Source organism: Sus scrofa, chromosome 10 (assembly GCF_054392235.1).
Source record: "Sus scrofa isolate SSC_HxYL_T2T_F1_AM1 chromosome 10, Sscrofa_HxYL_maternal_Yorkshire_Landrace_v2.0, whole genome shotgun sequence".
Lineage (NCBI taxonomy): Eukaryota > Metazoa > Chordata > Mammalia > Artiodactyla > Suidae > Sus > Sus scrofa.
This window is the reverse complement of record NC_139392.1, coordinates 48,411,162-48,435,923: the sequence shown is the minus strand read 5'-3', so window position 1 is coordinate 48,435,923 and position 24,762 is coordinate 48,411,162. Positions and strand designations below refer to the sequence as shown.

Genomic DNA, 24,762 nt, shown 5'->3' with positions numbered 1-24,762 from the left:
GGTGGGCAGAAAAGAGAGTAATGCCAGCATTCGGGGGTGTAAGAAGGGAGGGGGGCAGAGAGCCCACATGCCCTTGATCAAATGAAAGGCCAGTCACGCTGATACTGAGGGAGGAGAGGCCAGCCCACCCTCCTGGGGAGGAAGAGGTCTGTTCAGAGGCAAAGGTGGGAAACTACACTCTTGTGGTCCACAGGCTTCATCTCCCCTGGTCCTGGTCTCACGGAGACATTCAGGCAGGACAGCAGGACTGCAGAAGCTGCCTTCCATGTCCTTTGGGGTTTGGCTGCTGGTGAGCAAAGGTGTCCTTGAGCTTAACCTAAGCAGTTGTCTCCCAGACCCGGTTTCTCGCTTGCTTGAGGTTTTGTGATGTGGTGGACAGAGCAGGGTAACGACCACAGAGGACTGCCCAAGAGGAAATCTTGTTTAACCTTTAATGCATACTAATGACTGCAGCCATGGAGCTCCTTCTCCTCAGCGGCTGAGGGGTTTATTGGTTGCGAAGTTCCAATCTGGTAGTGAGGTCATTATAGTCCTGGCTTCCTCTGAAGGATCCCTCAAACAAAGAAGACTTCTCTGAGTCCTCCCCAGCTCCTTCCAGTAGCAAGGCCCACCCCGTGCTCTCCTCATTCCTCACACTCACCCCACTCCTCCTCCTGAAGTGGCTCCATCCTTCCAGGCTTCCTCCGATGCCTTTATCCCACCCCCAAATCCAATGTTGAGCACCTGCTACACACACACACACACACACACACACACACACACACACTCACTGCTTTGCAGGTGACAGAGGTGGCTCAGGTGGCTTCAGCCCATTAGGATCTCACAGTCCTGCCCTAGTCCTTGTATCCCCAGAGTCTGAAAGAACAGCTGAGCTGCTGGTGAACGTGTACTGTGTTCCAGACTCTGCCTTACACCTGCTGGGTCAGAAATTTGGGGGCGGAAACAGGCACTCTTCCTGAATGTGGGGTGGGACCAGTGGCATGGCTCAGGGCTCTCTGCAGCCCTGCACTCTTGGTGTGTTTGGTTATCTCATCCCTCCATAAAGGATCTAGAACTGAGACAATCTGTAAGTGCCTTTCTCTCTCACTGGATTGCCGTGCCTCCCAAGCAGGAGACACTGATCTATATCTGCTAGTGGAGGGTGGGTGAGGGGTTAGTGTGTGGGCTATGAGTCTCCATGGACAAATTTAATGGGACCCCCTGTCTAGCACATGGAGTGGACTGTGTGTCCAAAACGGCAGGTAGGCCTGGCTCTCCCTAAAGTGATGAAAACAACAACGACCACAATACTGGGTGTGTGCATGTGTTGGGGGTTGGAGGGGTGGTCTGCTGCTGCTGGACATGGTGTCAGGCTCTTGGTGTGTCTGAGCTCCAGCTGCTTCCCAACCTGGCAGGACAGATTCTGTAGCCCCGCTGCACAGATGAAGAATGGAGGCCTCAGGAGACAGCAGCTGGAGCTGTGTCAGGAGAATCATTAGAGGCCCAAGCCAGAGGTTTTGAGAGCCATGCAGTTGCCTGGAGAGGGCCTGGGAGGTGGGCCATCCAGGTGCTCACGGTGGGCAGACACCTTCTCTACTGTGCCTGAGGGTGGTGCAAAGGCACAGAGCAAGGGCTCCCACTGGCTTTGGAATCAAAGAGCCAGGACCACAGCAAACATGCTCTCTTAGACCCTGGACTTTCCTTTGTCCTTGTTCTGCTCCAAGTCAAATCGATCCACTCTGACTGAGCACTGCCACTGAGTCATGTCTGTGAAGGCAGCATGGCCTTGTTCCTGAAGAGCTCAGAGTCCAGCAAGTGTCACTTTAACAGGCCACACAGGGACAGAGTCATCTGTACACGCCAGACCCGGCACAGCCCTCCTTAGGATAATTGCCCTGCACTATACAAGCCATTAAAGTCTCAGTGTGTGGGGGGCACATGCCCCAATTAGTTATGTCCTCTACCTAATACAATGTTAATATTTGACAGCAGTCCTAAAAATGAAACTTAAATAATCATATAAACTAAGATAGCATACTATTACCAATCAGAGTAATGTGGCTTCATAAGCCAGTGCCATGTCATATGAATCTACCAATTAGGCACCACATTAGAGGGTAAAACCACATCCTTTACTGCCTTGCCTTAAATTATTCAAAATTTCTCTGAGCCATGAGCAAATAGGTGTCTCTTGCGTTTGAGAGTGTGCCTTTCCCCCGGATTAGGCTAACTCAGTGATGCTGCCCTGTGCACCTGCTGGTGTATGGTCCTGGGGCAGAAACATGGGGAAGGGTGGAGGGGAGGATCAGCTGACCACTGAGGAGCACTGCTCAGGAGCACTGAGGAGGTCGTGCATATAACTTTTCAGGTGGCCCAGGGACAGGCAATGATCCATGTGAGAAGTCCTAAGATGGCCAGGAAAGACTCTACCCCCTAGAGGGCCAGGCCCTGTTACCCACAGAGCAGCAGCACCTGTGTGCCATGAGGACAGGCGCAAGCATATGTGGACCAGCATGAACTCAAATGCCTCCAATTTATGCTGAGTATGGAAAGAGGAAAATGACATGCCGATCACCAAACTCATGCCTTAGGTTTTCTGATACAGTTTTTCATGGATTTCATTAAATAATAAAAATGCTAAGCATGAAACTTGGGTACACTGCCACCAGATGGCAGCACTTTTTCAAAAGTACACTTTGTTCAACACCTACTATATGCAAGATGTTTGGGGCATACAGCAGGGACCAAGGCATCGTGGAGCCTGGAGACTAACTGTATGTCATGGGCTTAGATCTTATAATATGCAGTGAGGTATAGCCAGCTTTTAATATGACATATTGATAGTTAACAGAGAGGAAAAGTGCTTAATCTAACTCAAAGCTATAATTTTTATTACAATAACTATTAAATGGAAAATAGTAAATGAGAACTAATATTATGTTTAGTTATAAAATTAAGTAGAGGTTTTCAAATATCTCTAAGTTTTGTGCAACCAAAATTATATGAGGAAGGAAAAACCATGAGTACTGAAGATAAAGAGCTATTCTATTTGAAATGGAAATGGGGATACAGGGAATCCATTCCAATAGGGCCAGATGTTGAGGGCTCAATAGAACACAACTGCAAAAGCCTGACCACAGAAGCATTGTTTCTGGGACTCACATGCCCAAGTTGCTGTTTGCTATGATTTAGTCTTAAGTGCAAACCTCAGAAATCAGGCCTGTTACTTTGTTATTTGTTACTTTGTTACTTTATAGACTTCTGGTCAAATAGCCTCCCCTCCCCCTGCCCCCTTCAGTTCTCTTGGAGACTATTTTTCAGCAAAACAAAGAGGAAAATAAAGCCTCCTAATGGCTAATGCAATCAGGAAGGAGAAAACCCCCCACTATTTATACGCCCCCTTCAACCAGAAGGAGGGCCATCCCCCACTCTCTTTCTTGCTCTAACATTTTCCATTCTGTTAAGTGTTATATGTAACAAAATCTTAGAACATTTGGAAACTAGAGCAAATAAACAACCACAGTCTGCAGTCTTAATGACAACACTGTTATTTTGTTGTAATTCATTTCAGTATTTCCCCCAATGTTTATTATTTGATATTTGCAATTATACTTTAGTAAAATTTTGTTGTAATTTTTAACAACATATCTTAATATTTTTATTTTCAGGTAGCTGAATTTCTTCATAAAAAATATTTTAAAGGCCACTAACCACTGAGTCTTTACGATCAATTTATGTAACCATTCTTTGACATCTATTTTGTTTCCACTTGTTTGTAAAGAATGCAATGGCAAATATCACTTCCCTTCTATTTAAAAAACATCCATTAGGACATATTTCCCCATGTCTTATTGCAGGGTTTAGTGATTTAAAAAAATTTATAATACCTCCTCAGGTGTGTTGACTAACACTTTGCAATTTATTATTATCATTATTCCCATTTGCTTGTTTACCAGATAGTTCTAGAAATATATGAGAATACAAGCTTCATTACACTGTTACCAGCACTAGGAATGTCCAATAACTACATTTTATTTTTATTTAAAAAATTTTTTTTATTTTTATTTTTCTAGTCTTTGCCTTTTCTAGGGCTGCATCCACAGCATATGGAAGTTCCCAGGCTAGGGGTCTAATCGGAGCTATAGCTGCTGGCCTATACCACAGCCACAGAAATGCCAGATCTGAGCCACATCTGTAACCTACACCACAGTTCATGGCAATGCCAGATCCTTAATCCACCGAGCGAGGCCAGGGATTGAAAACACAACCTCATGGTTCCTAGTCGGATTCATTAACCATGGAGCCTCGACAGGAACTCCCCCAATAACTACATTTTAATGCTAGTTAAATAGGCTTTGTGTAATACTCAGGTGGAAGACCCACTCCCCTGGAGAGGGCAGAAGCATCAAGTCTCCAAGAAGACTCCGGTGGCAGCTGCTTTCTTCCCAGCTTCCACAGGAAGCTCCCTTGGCCTCTCCTATCAGAAGAGATTTCCTGTTGATCACCCCCACCATCACTCATGTGCCTTTGTCATGATGGGTTTGTCCCATACTCTGCTTCATCCTAAGCCTGTCTGTACCTGTTCTCTGCCCTGCCCCAATATCAGCTCTGGGAAGGGAGATGAGGATGGAAAGGAACTCTCTCTTAAGCCCCGACCCTGTCTAGCACAGCACTGTGTATGCCTTGGGGGCCCAATTGAACTTTAGGACTAAACTAAAAATGAGGAAACCCAAATTATAAATGGAGAAACTAATTCCATCATGAGACTTCAACATTTGGAAGCTCATGAGTGGAACCAAGACCTGAACAATTGGAAACTCGGTTTTCCTCTGCTCCTGAATCATGGGTGGTTTGAAGTAAGAGAGGGTCAAATCCCCTTGGCCCTGTGTTGGGGAGTCAAACTCATGTCCTCAATGCTAGGCTCACAGTAAGGAGACATCCCACATAGTTTGACACAAGATGCATCTTCTGGATCCCCTCCCTTCCTTGTTGGGTTAGCAAAGTGAATGGAAAGAGCTGTGATCCTCGGGGATGCCTGCAGGGTGTTCATTACATTCATTCACTTGATAGGTACTTGTCAGGAATCTACTCTGTGCCGAACTTTGAGCTGCATCTGAGGAGAGTAAAGGGTGATCAAGAATGACCAGAATGTGGATGTTTAAAATTACTGTCATCTGAACTACTTGGTGATGTTAGAGCCTGACTTGTAGGAAGTTATCAGATCAGGGTTTCCAAGTGAGGAGGCCCTTATCAGTATTTGGCATCACCAGTAATTTCTCAATCCTCGAAAGCAGCAGTTCTCATACTTTAGCAAGAATCAGCATCACCTACAAGACTTTTAAGCCACAGATTACTGGGCACACCCCCGAGTTTCTGATTCAGTTGGTCTGGGGTGAAGGCTGAGAATCTGCATGTCCAACATGTTCCCAGCTGATGCTGATGCTGCTGGTCTGGGGACCACATTTGAAACCGCTGCTTCTACCCATAGAAAATTTACCGTGAGCTAGGTGTTCTGGTAACCACTGAGCTTGCTCAGTCTTCAGAGCATCCTTATAAAGGAGCTATTGATGCTGAATTTCTGAGATGAGGCATCTGAGCGTAAAAGAGGCTAAAAACTTCTTTAAGCTGGTATGGGAGATGAGTGGCAAGTTGGGTCTGAACTCATGAGTCTTTGGCTCTAGGTCTGAGCTCTGAATAACTCTTGCCTTCTTGGTATATCCACTCACATCATTAGGAACCACTGTCCTTGATAACAACTGAATCCAAGTCCACCTTCAAGTAACACTGCAAGCTCCATGCAGAATGCAGTTATCCTACAACAGTGTTCTGGTTCTTCACTCATGCTCCTGTGACATCACTGCTGTTCACCTCACTTCTCCATGTGCCATAATCACCCAGGATGCTGTTCATGTTGTCGCTTTTAACAGTGATCTTTTACAGATCAAGGCAATGAAAAATAGATTTTACATTACTGCCAGTGATTCCTTCTTGATGCTTTTCCTTTCTTTATATAGATCCACATTCCTAAAATCTTCCATCTTCCTTCTGCCTGAATAATTTTACCATTACTTGCAGGACTGGTCTACTGGTAATGGATCCCTTGGTTTTTATTTTCAGAGACTTATTTCTCATTTATTTCTGAAGAACAATCTTTCTGGAAATGGAAAGTTTTTTTTTTTTTTTCTTTCAGCACTAGATATTTCATTTCATTCTCTTGCCAACATGATTTCTGATAAGAAGTCCACTGTAATTCTTACTCTTGCTCCTTTATCTGTAAGGCGGTTTCTTTGTTTTGTTTTGTTTTTTCCCCCTCCTCTTTCTTGCTGTGCCTTTTTTGTATTTTCTATTTACTGCCACACCTGCAGCATATGGAAGTTCCTGGGCCAGGGTTCAAAATGGAGCTGCAGCTGCAGCCTATGCCAGAGCCACTGAAACATAATATCTGAGCTGTTCTACAACCTATGCTACAGCTTGCAGCAATGCTGGATCCTTTATCCAATGAACAAGGCCGGAGATCAAACCTGCATCCTTACAGTGACACCATTGGGTCCTTGACCAGCTGAACCACATAGGAACTCCTTCTTGCTCTATCTTGTTTCACAATTTTATGTTTGTCTTCAGTTTTCTGTAGTTTGAATATGATATGGCTAAGTGTCAGGGCTTTGGGTATTTACCAATTCTCTGGATCTGGTTTTGGTATTTGTCATTTATTTTGGAAAGTTCTTGGCCATCATTACTTCAAATTTTTCTGCTCTCTTCTGTTTCCTCTGTTCCCAGTAATCCAATAATGCATATATCAAAACTTTTGATGTCATCCCACAGTTCTTAGATATTCCATTCTGTTTTTTGTTTGTTTATTCTTTTCTTCTTCTGACATTTCAGTTTGGGAAGTTTATATTGATATATATTCAAGCTCCCTGATTCTTTCCTCAGCTCTATTCATCAAAGGCATTCTCTGCTTTTTTCAGAGTTTTAAAATTTCTAGTATTCCCTTTTGACTCTTTCTTAGTGTTTTCATCCCTCTGATAACATCACCAATTGGTACTTGCATGGCATCTACTTTTTCTATAGACAGCTTAACACAGTAAGCAGAGATGTTTTAAATTCCTGGCCTGATAACTTGAGGGAACAGGAACTGGAAATAGGAAGTGAGGTAAACAGGCATTACTGTGAGGATGTGTGTCATCTGCTCAGAGTGAGGCTGTAGTTCATGTTTTCAGCAACCACAGATGTTTAAGCCTGCAAACTCCTCTCATGTCCTTGTTTTTGTCTGCTCTCTTGGTTCTGAATTTCTCTAAATCATCCTCCTCAAAGACTGCCTGTGTCCTGTAGCTCTTGAAGCTGTAACCTAGCTATTATACTGGAGCACTGTGGGCATGGCAGAGAGGTGTGGGGGACAGAAGTATTCTCTACTCTTCAGGTTAAGTCCCAGTGTTTAAGTGGGCCTGTATGTCTGGCCTGTGACCTTCAAGAAGTGTCCCTCTGGTGTTTTCCCTGTGCTTTCTTCTCCAGCTTCAGCATAACCACCCTCTTTCTTGAAGCCCTTTTTTCTCTCTCAGTGGCACAGGAAAGTGGAAGGGCTTATCCTCTTGGGGTAAGTCTTAGGCAGTCTTTCCCTTGGAGAGTGGGCCATAAAAAGGTATTTCACTGGATTATTTTTCCCTTCCCCCTGCCAGAAGCAGGAGAGGATCTTCTTAGGATTTACGCCATGAGAACCTGGTAGGGAGGGTTCCTGGAGACAAAATCCACAACAATTTGGGATCCTCCTTAGACTGCAGACCCAGTAGCTTCTCACTTTCAAGATAGAATACATTCATCTAATAACAATTTGTTAAAATTACTAAGTATCTGCTAAGATACACCCAATTTTTAGCATTTTCCAAGTACCTAGTTTCTCCCAGGAAACACTGCATCACTTCTGCATTACTTGCATAGCAAATGAGAGATGGAATTAATTCATAATAGACTAATGGGGAGCATTAAGGGGCAAAGGTCACAGAAATTCTGGGTATCATTTCTTGCTGGGTCATATATTTGAAACACTCTAATGAAAAGGGCCCCAGAAATTTCCATATTATTTAAATGATGTATTTCTAGCCCCTAGTTTCCATCTTCCCAGAGATGCTATATTAAAACACACACAAACACATTCGAAAATTGGCGTATTTCCTCAACATACTGAGATCAAGATACACTATCATAGAAGGCACTAAAGATTTTTTTCCACTCCTCCTCCTTCCCTTCCCCTCATGGTAACCCCCTCCCTGGCCTCTATAACAGAACCTCTGCCACAAACAGTCATGCAGTCACCAATGCTGGCATCCTGCCAATGCTGTGCAAGCTGTAACACTGTGCCTAGGCTCTCATCAGCCTACTGGGCCTTAGTTACATTTCATTTGGCTGAGAGAAATAAAGCTGTTAAAATCTGGATGTGTTCTGTTTCTATCCAATTTACTGCCATGTCATAGGTGCCTCCTCGGTGTGGGACTGTCCAATACTGAGAGCAGAAAGGGGTAGGTCCTTCCTGAAACCCCTGCTCTGGGTGCAGGGTGAGACCATTAATGGCATCTGGAAGGTTCCCTTCCATCCTCCCTGAATTAAGCACTGTCAGGGATGAGGTCTTCAGCTGACTTATCTGAACAGCTATGTGCAGTGAAAAGTCAGACTGGATTATGGGGTATTAATAACCTGGTGTTTCAGGAATAAAAAGGAGGCAATTCTAGGTGTTGTAGACTTCATGAAACAAGATCAGATGGGACAGTAGCATTTTCTGATGCAAAATTGGCCACTGAGGATGCCCAGGAAACATTTGTTCAGGACTGTGTCTTCCCAGACAGGAAGAATGTGATTTGACTAACTGGTTCCCTCACACAACTCCTGACACATGTCCTCTGGGAAGCCATGTGAAGTGCATGGCTTTGAAAAATCCCACGTCTTGGTGCTGATCACTCCACCTGGTGCACCTGCCAGCTTATTCTCCATGCCCCCCCCCATCAAATGGCTTGTTCTACACCAGCCAAGCATTATGGCAATGACTGAGACTAGACAGCCAGAGAAAGCCAGTTACATTTATCTTGGGTATCTCTGAAGAATGTGCTTTGAGAGGGAATAAATAAGTTGACTTATTATTGAGTTTTCTGCTCTTTTATTCAACTGCTTAACTGACCTATCCATTTGGATGTCACATGAAGCTCAAATTTATGTGTCTAAAATAAACAAAGGAGGAGCCTGCTCTCTCTGTGCCTTTGGACTCAGACTGGAACTTAAACCATTGGCTCCACAGATTCTCAGGCCACCATACTTGGACTGGGACTAACCACTGGCTTTCCTGGGTCTCCAGCTTGCAGATGCAAGATGATGGGACTTCTTAGCCTCCACACTAATATAAGCCAATTCCTTACAATAAATCTCCTTACATATCACTATAACTATTTATCCCAGCATATTTATCAATCTCTTCTTGATTCTAATCCTGACTAATACAGTAATTCAGGTTAAATGAGGTCTCAAGGATGCGGTCCTAATCTGATAGGACTGGTGGCCTTATAAGAGGAGGAGAGAGCTCTCCTTCCCGCTCTGTGCACATAAACCAAAGAACTGCTGTGTGCACACACAGGGAGAAGGAGGTGATCTATGAACCAGGAAGAGCCATCTCACCAGGAACCAAACCTGCTGGCCTCCTGATCTTGACTTCAAAGCCTCTAGAACTGGGCGAAAGTAAATTTACTTTGTTAAAGTCACCCAGTGGCCAGTATTCTGAGTGGCAGCCGGAGGGGACCAAGAGACCACCCGACATGAGGAAGCCACAGTCCTCCTCATCCTGGCACCTCACATTTTCCTTTTTGGCACCCACCAGTCTAGGGCATCTTGTGTATGGCCTGACTAGACTGGTATCAGAAGGGCAGGGACAGTGACACTTCCACACCTCATTCATCTCTGATGACCCCTCCACAGTCCCTGGAGAACCAGTGCTAGGCTAAAATCAGGAACAATACATGCTTAATGAAAAAAAAAATAATTTGATGATGTAATTTTTCATTTAGATCATTTTAATGTTAATACTTCCTATGTTTGCATAGGATTGGACAATACTCCAAATGCCACATGATTAGTGGATCCTCTCAGAAACCCTTTGAAATGGTAGACAGGGCATCAGGGCATCCACAGGTATCTCATTTGGGGAGAACATTCGAAGCAACTCAAACCCTCAGTTTTCTGGGTGAAGAGGGAGTTTTGAGGAACTGCTCATGATAAATAGAGAAAGACAAAAATAGATACAGAGATAAACAGGTAGAGACATAATGAGCAAGAGAAAAAAGAGAAAGCTCTGTGGAAGAAGACAAGTGAGATAGAACATAGAAAATCAAGACAGCAACTAGCATAGAGGTAGAGAGTAGGGTGGAGAGAGAGGGTGTCTTTGGTGGTGGAATGGGAAGTTCAGAAACCTGCTATGGGAAGGAGCAGGGCCTCTTATAGGAGACTGTCTGGGGCATCAGACTAGAACATGACCTCTAAAGACAGTCTCCACAGTTGTCCACTCTCTGCTAAGACAAAGGTCTAGGGACTATGGCCATAGTCACATCTTCACTTTGGGCTGGACACTCTATAAGCACTTGGTATTTATAGAATGGCCAGCTGGTGCCATGTCCAAGCCCCACACTTCATGACCACAGGGATAATTCTGTATTAAATAGCTTGTCCTCTTAGTACAGTGGCCAATGCCAGGAAGAGGATGCTCCAAGTCAGATGGCCTCCTGTATTTAGGAACTGAGACCACTTGGGTCTGTTCACCCAGTTTGCTCATGGACAGAACACAGACATTCAGAAGCTGTGTGTGAGCTGCAGGACATGCTCCCACTTCCACACCACTTCACGTGTTTTAGTCCTTCTCTATCTTTCTATCTGGCTTCACTGGACAAGGTGCCCCAACATGGAGATCAAATGGACTCCCTCGATGTTCAGTATTCAGGGGGTGTGGGGCATACCTTTACTGCCCAGAGCTATGACCTCACTTTGTGAGTTGTGAAAACACTCATTCTCTTCCTTTAGTTTGACTTTCTAGGGCAATAGTCTTGTAAAGCCCACACAGCCCCAAAGCAGGCTTCCAGAGGATTCTAGTGATCTGGACAGTCAGCCCCAAGGTGAGCCTTCTGGCATTAATCAGGAAGAAATTTTGATTTCCAAACTGGGACAAACACTTTTTATGAGATCACCCATGTGGCGTTCCCAATTCTTTTTGCTTTAAAAACATAAAGAGAATTTGATCTCTTTGTTCAGGCATATTTGCAAGTTATCAAAAAACTGAACATTTTCAAACATTCTCCATGCTGCCTATACCCTGTTAGCAACAGTTTGCTCAGGAAATGAGTCTGATGATTGGCTCCCACTTGGCATAATGTGGAGGTGGCCAGTAGGAAGGAAAATAAAGCAAAAACAGACCCTCTTTGCTGACAGGGACAGAATGATGCTGCAACTCAATGGCATCAAGCCATTTAAATTTTCTTTCTGATTTTTAAACTAGAGCTTGAATTAAAAAGGGGAGCAAATGAGAGAAATCCATTAAGCCAGATTAGTATTGAACTCCAGTCAAGATCATCACCCACAGTCATTAGATTTGGCTGTGGGTAGAACAAAAAGTAAAATAAAGTCTGGTTTCTGCTTCTCACATCTACATTAATCCAAATTACCTGAGAAGATTACAAATAATCCTTTAAGTGGTGTTAGATGGTGGACTTAAGGTAAAGGACAAAGAGCAAGAACTATTCACATGCTTCCTTGACAAGACAGAGCCAAGAAGCTCAGACGTTTTTGTTCTGAGGATTGAAATGGATGTGCAGCTGAATTGAACTGTCCTTGGAAACTCATACTGGAGGTAGTGTGTCTTATGTGGGGGACCATCACAGAGGGTCACTGGGACCATGTGCTAGAGAGAATGTGGTGACTGCTGAACTAATGAATAATGACAATTGTGAAAGCTCATGAGCAGAGAATTGAAGAAAAGGGGAAACTAATATTTAAATGCCCCACAATATGTGATGCTTAATTCTCTGAGCAAAGTCCAGTCTGCAAGCAATAGATTTCAAGAGAAATGAACTCAAATTAGAATAGGACTCAGTATTTCACTTTGCCTTGGTCTTGGGTTAAGTAATTAAATCAGCATCATATTCTGCCTGGAAGCTAGGACAGCTGAGAAGCAGCTAATTGTTAGAGCAGAAAAATTAGCAGAGGATCAAAGAAAATTTTAGAATTTGTTGCACAGAATGAATATGCATGAAATTCTATCCTCTAGTCCTACAAAATGCATACAGGGTACAATTAAATTTAGCTAATGAAATTAGGTATGAAATAATTCATATTTTGTATTTACTAGGCTGCATTAACATTTATCAAGGACTAGTCCTAAAAGTACAGCTTGTATGAGTTGTAGGGACCCTGATGGCAGGTCCCGATTCCTGTTAAATGCCTCACTCTCTATGTTTTTAATACCCTGGGCAGAGCATTATCCACTCTCTGCTTGAAGACTCCCAGAAATAAGGACCTCACCACTCGGGCTCTTCCCCTCTGAGGTAGAAGAGGGAAGTACAGTCTTCAGAGTAGAAGGAAAAAAACTCACATGGAGGGAATGGCAGGGCACATTATAGTGATCACAAGTGGGATAAGCCAAGAAAATCGTTGTAAGGAATGTGACTAAAGGGAGCATGGGGGCTGGCCACACTTAGAGCATCACTGCTCAAAGGGGAAGGGGCTGAGAAGAGGTAGACCTCAATTTTTGAAAGGCTGCTTTTCTTACAATGATTGACTTCCTTTCATTTGCTTTTCAAAGAGGTTGATTCCAAAGGGTTAGAAGGAGGGAAAGCTGCACATCACAGATTCTGCACTGTAGAACAGCTTGAACCACTGCAGCAGTCTCCTACCTTGTCTTTGCCCATCCATTCTGTGACTGCTGTCTTAAATTTTTATCCACTTAAAAATATTTTTATAATCAAGAATTGCTTTAGAAATATCCACAAGACTTAAACTTTAGTTCAATAATTTTATCAGTTGTATGCACTCGTGTAATTATCACCCAAGCATGATATGGAGTGTTTTCATCACCCCTCCCTCTAAAATTCCCTGGTCTTCTTTCTGGTTTATTCCCTTAAAAGGCAAGATCTTTCTGATTTCTGTCAATACAGATTCATTTTGTTTTATTCTCAGATCTCATATAAGCTGAATCATGAAGAATGCATTCTTTTGTGTCCAACTTTTATTATTCATCCATGTTGTGTACCGGCAGTAGTTCATTCCTTTTTATTGACAATTAGCATTTTGTTTTTTCACTATACCTCTATGTGTTCATCCATTGTCCTGTTAATGGACATTTGCCTTGTTTCCAGTTATGGGCTATTAAAATTAAGGCCATTATGAATGTCCTTATACAAGTCTTTTTTTCTGGATATGTGTTTTCATTTTTGGGGGTAAATATGTAGGGGCAGAATTGTTGGGTTATAGAGGAGTTGTATATTCAAGTTTATACAAAACTGACAAAAAGGTCTCAAAGTACTATTCTCTTCTTTTTTTAAAAGACCTATAATTTTTCTATAATGGTTGATCTGAAGTCCTATTCTAACATGCCTGCCAGCAAGGGGTGAGAGTCCCAATTGTTCCACATCCTTTTCAATATTGAGCATTGTCAGTCACTCTGACTTCAGTCCTACTGGTTGATGAGAAATGGTCTTGTTTTAATCTGAGTTTCCTTGTGACTAATTATGTTAATTTTTCATGTGCTCATTAGCTATATATTTAATTCTCTTTTGTGAACTGTCTGCTCAAATTGCTTACCCACTCTTTTAACTGGAGTGTTTGTCTTTTTAAATTATTATTTTACTTTTACTTTTTGCTTTTCACCCCCTTTTTTTTTGTCTTTTTAGGGCCACACCCAAGGCATATGGAGGTTCCCAGGCCAGGGGTCAAATCGGAGCTATAGCCCCTGGTCTATACCACAGCCAGAGCAACACCAGATGTGAGCTGCTTCTGTGAACTACACCACAGCTCATGGCAATGCCAGATCCTTAACACACTGAGGGAGGCCAGGGATCAAACATGTGTCCTCATGGGTGCTAGTCAGATTCATTTCCGCTGAGCCATGACAGGACACCTTTTGTTTTGTCTAAAAATCTTGACCCACCTCAAGGTTGTGAAAGTATTTTGTTTTCTTCTAGAAGCTATACGGTTCTAGCTTTTATCATCAGGTCTAGAATCTATTGTTTATTATTTTATTATACAGAACAGGGTAGGGTCAAGGGTTTATTCTTCCTGCCCTGCACAGATACACAGTTGTTCCAGCATTAGTTACTGAAAATGCTTTCCTTTCCACATTGACTTGACTTGGTGCCCTTCTCAAAAATCAATGTAGTGGTCTGTTTCTGGAACTTCATTCTACTCTACTGATAAGTGTCCTAGTCATATAATTTTGGTGCTTGTTTTCCTTATCATTCCATTAATCTTTCTGTCCCCCAACCCCATGACTTATTCTTTGACTCATGCATTATTTGGAAGTCTTCAGCTTACTTTCCAATCATTTTGGGACACTGGCTTCCATTAAAAACAACAACACAAAATTAGAGGTTTTAGTTGACAACAAACTTCAAATGACTGAACAGTGTCACGCTAAAGTGGCTGTGTGGAAAAAAGCGAATGCCATCTAAGGTTGCTTGGGGACAGACCCCACCATCCAAGGTGGAGACATCTGCTCGGCCTGAGGACCTCACTCGGAACCCAGGCCTGGAAACACTTGGCCACGTCCTGGTGGGCACGTGGGATACTCGACTGAAACCCATGTTACATGAAGACGGGCCGAAGGGACCAAATAGCTGCCTGAGGAGGAGGCCTGAGGAGAGTCACATGATCTCCATCAGCTACCTGAAGGGCCAATCTTAAGAGAATGGGCTGAACTCACTCTGGGGATCTGGGAGGTGGAATGACGGTCACTTCATCATGGAAAGGCAGATTTCTGTCTCCAGGATAAGAAAGAACTTCCCAGTGATGGGAGCTGGTCATGAATGAGCTCACTGGAAGTTTCAAACAGAGGATTTTCATACTGGGCAGCAATCTGGGTTAAATGACTTCTGAGATCTTTTGCAAATCTAAGAGCCCATTATTTGTGAAAAAAATTTCAAAAAAGATGAGGGCAAAGTATGGATATAAATGGCACATCCATGCTGTAGAGAATGCATGTACAGGCAGTGTAAGTGTCTAATCCCATCTCACAGAAGCCTCAACAGTGACAGGGACACTGGGCTGGTGTCAGACAAGACTCTTGCCCTCACTGAGAACCTGCCTGCCCAGCACCTGAATGAAGGGAGTTCACATCCATCTGACAGGGACACTGGCTCCAGCCCTAGTCCATGGCCGCCTGTGGACTCTGGGGCTCAGGAAGGGGGGCATCTGAGAGGGGCCTTCTTGGGACTGTAGACCTGAAACATCATCCTGTGTGGGAAGGAGGGCCATGGGGTGGCCAGAGCTTCAGCTTCTCGTTCAGACCTCAGCTCCAAGAGCAGCTCTGCCCCTTCAAGATGCACACCCTTAGGCCAATCACCACATTTCTACAGCAAGGGGAGGGGACAGCGTGATCATATAGGCACTCTCCAAGGATGCATAAAGCTGTCCTTTCTACCAGGAGAGATCGCTGAGCGTCCCCAAACTTACTTTCTCTGAAGCTGTTTGGTCTCTATGTACGTCACATTTAATGATGTCTAGTTACCTTGCAAACCAGTGTGATGATCTCTTGAACCAATTATTTTGCACAAACCCTAATAGGTGGCCATGAGGCATGAGTGTGGTTAATTTCCAAGGCCTAAAATTCCCTCCAAAAGTGGTATTTCTAGCATCTGTGGGGATCTATTTTAGGGAAGGGACTTTCTAATCACCCATGCAGTTGTCTCGGAGGTGGTCATCTCTCCTGTTTCTGTGTGTGTGTACATGTGCGTGTGTGTGTGTGTGTGTGTGTGTGTGTGTGGAGGGGCAGTGCTTCTGAAGGGGATTGAGAAATGATACTGGAGCAGAGACAGCATTATCATAACAGTCCCTGCACAGGGGAACTGGCATCTTAACTATACTGGAAAACCAACCTAGGCCACACACTTATTCTCCTCCAAACAAAAACAGCAGATTTAAGAGTGAAGCTGTGGGCCAGACCTTGGCCTGGGCCCATGATGATACTAAAGGCACATGCTTCCTCTTACAAAGGTCTGAAGAAAGACCCAAAGATTGCCTTCCTTGAGAGCATGGACGGATGATTACAGCGTATGTGTCTGAATAAGCATATGTGTCTGAAAAACCCACTGAATAAAACTGCTCTTTGTCTTTATTTAATAATCTTGGTAAGTCAGTTCAAGGTATTTAAAAGCTCCATATTAGGTGAAAAGCAACAAAAGTGGACCATCTGTATGTGTGACCCACGGCACTTAGGAAGGGAGCCTGTTTATTTAAAATATGACATGGAAATTGGACCGCTGTAAAAAACATTAGTAAAATATCTGGCAGCTATGAATCTGATGGAATCATGGGGGTTCTTGAAGATACAATATGAGAATGGCCTCCTAGCCTTTTCTCTCCTTCCTGGGTTTTATGGATGTGGAAATTTTCCATGAGGTAAGGGTCTCTGGAAAATCACTGAAACAGCTCAGTGACAGAGAGTCATAGATAAGACTGAACACCAGGAATGAAGGAAGCAACGGACTTAGGTCATGAACTTGGAGTGAAATCAGAGCCTCACCATGGACAAAAGGAGAGAATAGGGTTTCAAAACCAAATCAAATAGGAGAGAACAGAAAGGCAGCCAGGAGAATGTCCAGAAGATTTTGTGGATGATTTGGTTCTAGTCATTCAGGAGAGAGCCCGAGGGAGCCAGCCAAGCAGGCCTAAGGAAAGAGCAGCAGTGGAGGAAGCACAGATGGAAGACAGGTTAAGCAAGGCCGGGCCTAACTGTGCCCAGACAGCACTGCTTTGGAGGCTGAGTTGTGTTTGCTCCACAAGGCAAGGTCTTAGGAGAGACCTAAGTGTGTGATCAGCTCTGGGTGACCCCAGGAGGGAGCCAGGCTCTCAGGGAGACCTCCAGCACTCCGGGAAGGCAAGAGGACCATGGGCTACAGCAGTGAAGAGGGCATGGAGGGAGTGGCTGGAGGTCAGGTGGGAGCTCTGGGCATCACCTGAGTGGAGCTCCTTCACCAGGGATGACATGGTGTTGGTGATGGAGTCGGCAGCCACCAGCAAGTCATTGAGGAGGTTTCTCCTTGTACCTGAGGGGAGTCAGAGCAGATGGCACTGCCAGGTGGTGGGTGGAGGAGCGAGCTGAGGGCCAGGCCCTGGGACATTGAATTCTTAAGGGGAGGTTGGCTGAGCAGCTCGGCAGGCTCCCAGGCACAGCAGGTGCACAGGCACCCACACCCATGGCCCTCCTCACTCTCCTCTGTCTGAAGAGCAGGGCCCTGCCAGCTCCATGCATCTCAGCCATAGTCAGAAGAGGTGGATTCCAGAACAAACCCTGGGGCAGGACTTCCTCCCCAGAACCACCTCCCTGCTCTTGTCTCCACCCCAACAAGGCCTCCTGAGTGGCCTCATCTTCCACTAGCTACAGACATGGCTGGCTGTTAGCTCCACAGACCAGGAGCCTTGAGTAAGGGCCTGTCTGGAGTTCCACTCTTCCTCCTCTAAACCTTCCAGGCTGAGTACATGACTTTGGGAATTCCTCCATCCAATTCCTCCAGAGGAGGCAAAAAAGACAAGGCATTTCCCACAGCTTGGCAAAAAGAGCACAGAATTCCAGGCGGCCTTTACTTCACACACACACACACAAAGCCTGCAGCCTTCCTGATGGGTGCTGCCCATGGAATGAGATGAGGCTGGCGCTTGACTTATTTTTTTTTTTACTGTATATGAAAATGCAGTCACTGAAAGCTAAGCACACAAAAGAAAAGAGACAGTAAGCCCTCAGTAGGAATCCTGTTCATGATTCCAACCCCTCCAGCTCTCCAGCACACTCTGCCCCAGAGCTCACTTTGGGCGAAGGCCTCCTGCATGTCCCTGCAGATGCCACTCAGTGGGTCCTGCCAGTAGTGGGTAGAGGTGGAGCTGGTGGAGGTGGAGCACACAGGCATCGGCAGCGGGCGGCTGCCTCCATGCGTGGGTGATATGTGCCATGATGCTATGGCCTGAGCCTGGGAGAATCAGAGATAAAACATGTCATCTCAGGCACTTTACCTCCTTGAGGAAGGGGGAACTCAGTCCTTTTTCTCAGTCAACCTGAGCCAGCCCTGGCCTTCAGTTCAGCAGTGAAAGCACTGAATGATCACAATCGGAAAGAAGGGTCAGGCTGCCTCCAGGACTGGAGGGAGGAAGAAAAAGAAAAAAAAACAAAAACAAAAAATGAAGGGGAGAGATCAAAGAGAAGATGGGACCTTCCCAGTGCACAGACTGAGCGAGTAGCTGTGCAGATGATCTGGGAAGGCCTGGGGGTCACACCACTGGGAAATTATACACAAACATCTTTCATTTTTGTTCTGTTTGCAAACACATCCATGTGCCTTATCTCATTTGATCCTCAGGAGAACCTGTGAGTAGAAAGGGCACATGTTTTTGACTCCACTTTATAGAAGCGAAATAAGGATTTTGAGAGTATGGGCTCTGTGTCAGGCAGGACAGCTCTTCCATGGGAGATGCCAAAACAAGCCCTTCTTCTCTGGGGGCGATGGCTTGCACTCTGCACCTTTGTAGCTGCCAGGCCACAGGGAACACGTGCCTGAGTTGGCGTGGCAGGAACCCAGCTGTGGGCTGTTCCAGGAGCCTGGTCATCTGGCTCATCATGCTGCTTTTATCAAGCACACACAGTGAGGTCTTTTGCAGCCATCCCGTAGGTGAGAATGGACACATATTTAGTGGAAACTGAACTTCCCTTGTGAAGGATCTGCTATAGTTTTGGAGAAAGCTTGGAGCAATGGGCTAAAATTTAAGCCCTCCAGAGAAAGGTGCTTGCTGAGATTTGGGCTCTGCTGCTTTTTAGAGAAAGGGCAGCAGAGGGTGGCATAGAGACCGGGGTTTTCTTTGGAAGCCAAACTGGGAAAATATAAACCAAAGTGCAAATAAGCTCAAAGGAAGATAGTAGTCTTGTGGGATCTGGCTCAGAAGCTCCACATACCAACAGAATCCTCCCCCAACAGGCTGACAGGCCATGTGCACAAAGCCTCAGCTCACAGCTTCACCCAGTGTGAGCACTGGGCCAAACAGAAATGGTCTGTTCTCCACCATTCTTTTTTCTTTTCTTTTCCTTTTTTTTTTTTTTCTTTTTGCTTTTTAGAGCCACACCTGCAGCATATGGACATTCCCAGTCTAGGGGTCAAATTGGAGCCACAGATGTTGGCCTACACCACAGCCACAGCAACACAGGATCTGAACCACGTCTGAGACCTACACCACAGCTCATGGCAATGCCAGATCCTTAACCCACTGAGTGAGGCCAGGGATAGAACTCACAACCTCATGGTTCGTACTTGGATTTGTTTCTGCTGCACCATGATGGGAACTCCTGTCTCTATCATTCTTAATTGATTTGTATGATATGCATGTGTGTGTGTGTGGGGGGTGGGTGTGTTTTTTAATTTGATAAATTTAAAAAATACAAAAAACTTTAAAATAGAACATAATTGGGAGTTCCCGTTGTGGCTCAGTGGGTTATGAATTGACTTGTATCCATGAAGATGCCAGTTTGATCCCTGGCCTTGCTCAGTGGGTTAAGGATCCAGTGTTACTGTGAGCTGTGGTATAGGTCACAGACTTGGCTTGGATCTGGCATGGCTGTGGCTGTGATGTAGGCCAGCAGCTGCAGCTCTGATTCAACCCCTAGCCTGGGAAATTCCATATGCCATGGATGTAGTCCTAACAAGCCAAAAAAAAAAAAAAGTTGAGCATAATAGACCACTCAAACTGGTAACTGTTAATATTGTGTCAAATTTATCTCAACCTAAAAACACTGCCAATAAGTCTGAAGAAGACCACTTTGACTACCAATTCTTTCCAGTCTCTTTTCCCTTCAGAGGCAATGATTATCAAAGATTTGGATGTGAAACTTTTTACCTATGAGTTTATATGTAATTATGAGTAATATGTGACATTTCATGCTTTCAAATTTTACATGACTGGGGTATCATACTGCACATATCATTTTGCAATTTGCTTTTATCACCTGACATAATTTTTGAGATCTTTCCATGATGCGGATAAATATGAACTTAGACCCTTACCTCACATTGCATACAAAAAACAATGCAAAGTGGATCATACCAAATATAAGAACAAAACTATAAACTTAGAAGGTTAGACAATGACTTTTTAGATATGACATGGAAAGTATATACCACAAAAGAAAAACATATAAATTGAACTTCATCAAAATTAAAAACTTTTTTCAAAGGACACCTTTAAGAAAGTGGAAAAAACTTAGTGGATTGGAAAATTTTTTGCAAATCATGTATCTGATAAGGGCCTTATATCTAGAATATATAAAGGGCTATGACACTCAGCAATGGAAGGATAGGCAACCTAATTTAAAAATAGGAAAAGGATCTGAATAGACACTCCTCCAAAGAAGATAAACAAATGTCCAACAAGCACATGAAAAGATGCTTGATATTATTAGCCATTAGGGAAATGCAGATCCAAACCGCAATGCTGTACAACTTCATACCCAACACGATGGCTACAATAAAAAAGGCAGATGATATAACAGGAATTGACAAGGATGGGGAGAAACTGGAACCCTCATAAGTTGATGGTATATAATGTAAAAAGGGCAGCTGCTTTAAAAAACAGTCTGACACTTATCAAAAGGTTAAACACTGAATAACATATAACACAACAATTCCACTCCTACATGTATATACCTGAGATAAATGAAAACATACATATACACAAAAACTTGTACACAAGTGTTCACTGCAGCATATTATATATAATAGCCAAAAAGTGAAAACAAATCCAAATGTCCATCAACTGATGAATGATTTAAATATATTTATATATATGGAGCTCCCATCATGGCTCAGCGGTTAACAAGTCTGACTAGCATCCATGAGGATGCAAGTTTGATCCTGGCCTCGCTCAGTGGGTTAAGGATCCATCATGGCTGTGGCAGTGGTGTAGGCTGACAGCTACAGCTCTGATGGGACCCCAAGCCTGGGAAGCTATGCTGTGAGTGTGGCCCTAAAAAGCAAAAAAAAAAAAAAAAAAAAAAAAAAAAACCAACCAAACAAAAAACAAACATCAACAACAATAACCCACAACCTAAATATATATATATATATATATATGTATATATTTCATTCTTATTTATAATAATGGAATATGATTAAGCAATAAAAAGGAATGAAGTACTGATACATGTTACAACATGGATGAACCCTGAAAATATTATACTAAGTGAAAGAAGAAGCCAGATACAAAAGACTACCTACTGTTTGACTCCATTTATGTGAAATATTCAGAACAAGTAAATCCATACAGACAGAAAGTCAATTAGTGGTGTCTGAGGCTGCAGGGTTTGAGGGGAATGAGGACTGAGTGCTAATGGGTATGGGGTTCTTTTTGGGTTGATGAAATGCTCTATAACTCATCATGGTGATGGTTGCACAGCTCTGTAACTGTATTAAAAATCATCGACCTGAACTTTAAAAGGGTGAATTGTGTGGTATATGAATTATGTCTCCATAGAATTACTTTAAAAAAGATACCACTAAGAAAAATAAAATAAGCCACACACTGGGCAAAAATACTTGCAACTTAATTCTGATAAAGGTAGGTTTCCATGGCAGGGAAGTTATGTCAAAATTGAAGTTCTGCTTCTCTCCATATCCCCACATCGATAAACTGGAATGTGCCTAGGCATCCAGAGGGTTTGGAGTCTGGGACAAAGTGGACCTTGTTTCATTTGGGATGTGTGTGAGAAAGATTATTTACTAACTTTGTGTTTAGTACCGTTCTCTGAAGCCTGCAGTCTGAAATTTTGAAAGGGTATGTAAGGGTATGTAAACACTGATAAATTGAAGGTTATATGTACATAATAATTAATATATTAACTGCTGGAATATTAGTCATAAAAAGAATGATATAATGTCATTTGCAGCAACATGTATGGACTTAGAAACTATCATACTGAGGGAAGTTAGTCAGACAGTGAAAGACAAGTATCATATATCACCTATACATGGAATATTTTAAAAAAAGGATACAAATGAACTTTTTTGCACAGCAAAAACAGACTCACAGACTTTGAAAAACTTATGGTTACCAAAGGGGACAGGTTGGGGGTGGGGAGGAGGGATGGAATAGGGGTTTGGGATTGGCATATGTACACTGATGATTGGCCAATGGGGACCTGCTGTGTAGCACAGAGAACTCTCCCCTATATTCTGTGATAATCTATGTAGGAAAAGAATCTGATCAAGAACGGATATGTGTATATGTATGACTGGGTCACTGTGTTGTACAGAAGAAATTATCACAACCTCATAAATTAGCTATACTTCAATAAAACCTTTAAAAATAAAAAAAAAAGATATATTAACTGCTTTGTGAAGTCATTGCTGGTGTAAGAGAGAAGAGTCTATTATCAAGACTCAAAGAAGCCACAGGCTTTACATGGCACTCAGCCGGTTCTGGATTTGGATGTTTTGACTCAATTGTAATCCTGCCAGAGCATTAGCGATGTTGAATGAAGTTACATGCATTTCCCTTCCAGAGTCTGGAAACTTCCAGTCAACAGGATCACTAACCTATCGGACCATTAATTAACTGTGATGATGGGAAAACATTCTCTTCTTAAACCTCTTAAGGGCATCTTTAATTTCCTTTTTCCTTAGAATAAATCAAAGGATTCACCATGGGGGTCACCACTGTGTAGAAGACAGATGCCATCTTATCATAGCTCAGAGCGTTATTAGCACTGGGGTACATATAGACAAAGAGTCCTGATCTGAAGAAAAGAGTCACTGCTGTCAGGTGAGAAGTGCAGGTGTTGAAGGCATTGGACATGCCTTCCACTGAGCTTATCTTCAGCAATGATATAACTATATGATAGCATGATGATTGACAGATGTCACACCAAAAATCACTGCTATCACAAATTTCATGACTTGTAGGAAAAATGTTTCAGAGCAGGAGAGGACTAATAATTGAGGCAGGTCACAAAAGAAGTGGTTGATAATATTTGGGTCACAGAAATTGAGCTGAAGTAAAGCACACAGTTGTATCAATGAGCCAAGGATACCAGTTATATAGACTCCAACCATCATCTGCACACACAGGGTGAGTGGGGAACACAATGGCTGTGTAGAGGAGAGGGTTGCAAATAGCAGCATAGCAATCATAAGCCATGGCGGCTAGGAGGCAGCACTCGGTCAGACCCAGGCTAGAAAAAAGCACTGTATGGTGCACCCTGTAAAGGAGATGAATTCAGGCTTCTGGAAGAAGCTTGAGAACATTTGAGGGGTTTTGGAGGTAACACAGCAGAAATAGAAGAAGGATAAGATGCTGAGGAAGAGAAGTACATGGGCAGGAGTCCATCCTAAACAGAAGGATGAGGCCCACATTCTAGACCACTGTCAAGAGGTAAATCCCCAAGAATACAGCAAAGAGAACAATTTTGAATTTGGGAAACTCTGAGAATACCAAAAGAACGAATATGTTGACTATTGCATTGTTTCCTCCGCCAGCCATTGTCTTGAGAAATTGCTTCAAACTGCAGAAAGATGCTTGGGGTAATGATTGTCTGTTTTAATATTATGAAACATATTTGTTTTGGATAAAGTTTTGTTGTTGTTGTAGTTTTGTGCGAAGGGGGAGAGGGTGGTGTTGGTCCCTTTAAGATCCTGAGGAAACACCTGAGGAAGGAAGGCGAAGGGGTGAGTGCTGGGAGGGTGGATGTTAGCAGGGCTCCACTGGCTTGTGGGGTGTGCCTGGTGGGGATGGCGCGCGCGCGCGTGCATTCGGCAGAGGTGAGAGCCTGCAGGAATGCTGAGGGACACCTGGAGCCTGAGGGAGTGCAGTGAGGATGTCAGCTGAGGCGTAGCTGAGAGCTAATAGTGGGGGGAGGGGTGGGTTTCTTCTTTGTTTGTATGATTCTTTTGAGAAGGGGCAGAGGGTGGAGAGGGTTCCTTTAGAAGACTAAGGAAGGTTGAGGGACGGGGTGGGGGGTGGCGGCAGCGGCTGGGGAGGGGGGGTGGGCCTGAAGGGGCGAGTGCTGGGAGGGTGGAGGGGGGCGGGAACCCGGCTGAGAGTGTCGCGTGCGTGGTGGGGGTTTGTTGCGTGGGGCAGAGGGGAGAGCCGAAGGGTATGTATGCTGAGGGACACTGCGAGCCTGAGGGAGTGCAGTAAGGCTGTCAGGGGAGCTGCAGCTGACAGGTAAGGGCATGATTATTTTTTCGTTTTTTGTTGTTTGTTATTTTCTTGGAGAAGGGGAAGAGGGTGGTGTGGGTCTATTTAAAAAGCTAAGGGGAGGTGGGCGGGCTGGGTGTGTGTGGGGAGGGGCGTGTGGGGGGGTGCAGGTGTGTGTGAAGGGGCGACTGCTGGGATGGTCTCTGGGGGCGGGGAGCCGCTTGCGTGTGGCGGCTGCGTGGTGTGCGTTGCGTGCGTTGCGTGCGTGGGTGCTGCGCGCGTGGGGCAGAGGCGAGAGCGGAAGGGTATGCTGGGGGGGGGACACCCGGCGCCCGCCGGCGGGAGTGCAGTAAGGCTGTCAGTGGACCTCAGCTGCCAGGT

The 24,762-nt window shown here is 44.1% G+C and overlaps 1 protein-coding gene across 1 annotated transcript in view; it reads left to right on the top strand.

Annotated features, from left to right (window-relative positions):
• The first annotated feature begins 24,299 nt into the window (after positions 1-24,299).
• Positions 24,300-24,762, top strand: part of LOC110259044 (USP6 N-terminal-like protein) — a 61,987-nt gene continuing 61,524 nt past the window's right edge. Inside the window, exon 1 of the mRNA XM_084979584.1 lies at positions 24,300-24,408. The gene's annotated coding sequence lies outside the window, so the exon portion shown is untranslated. The remainder of the gene's footprint in view (positions 24,409-24,762) is intronic.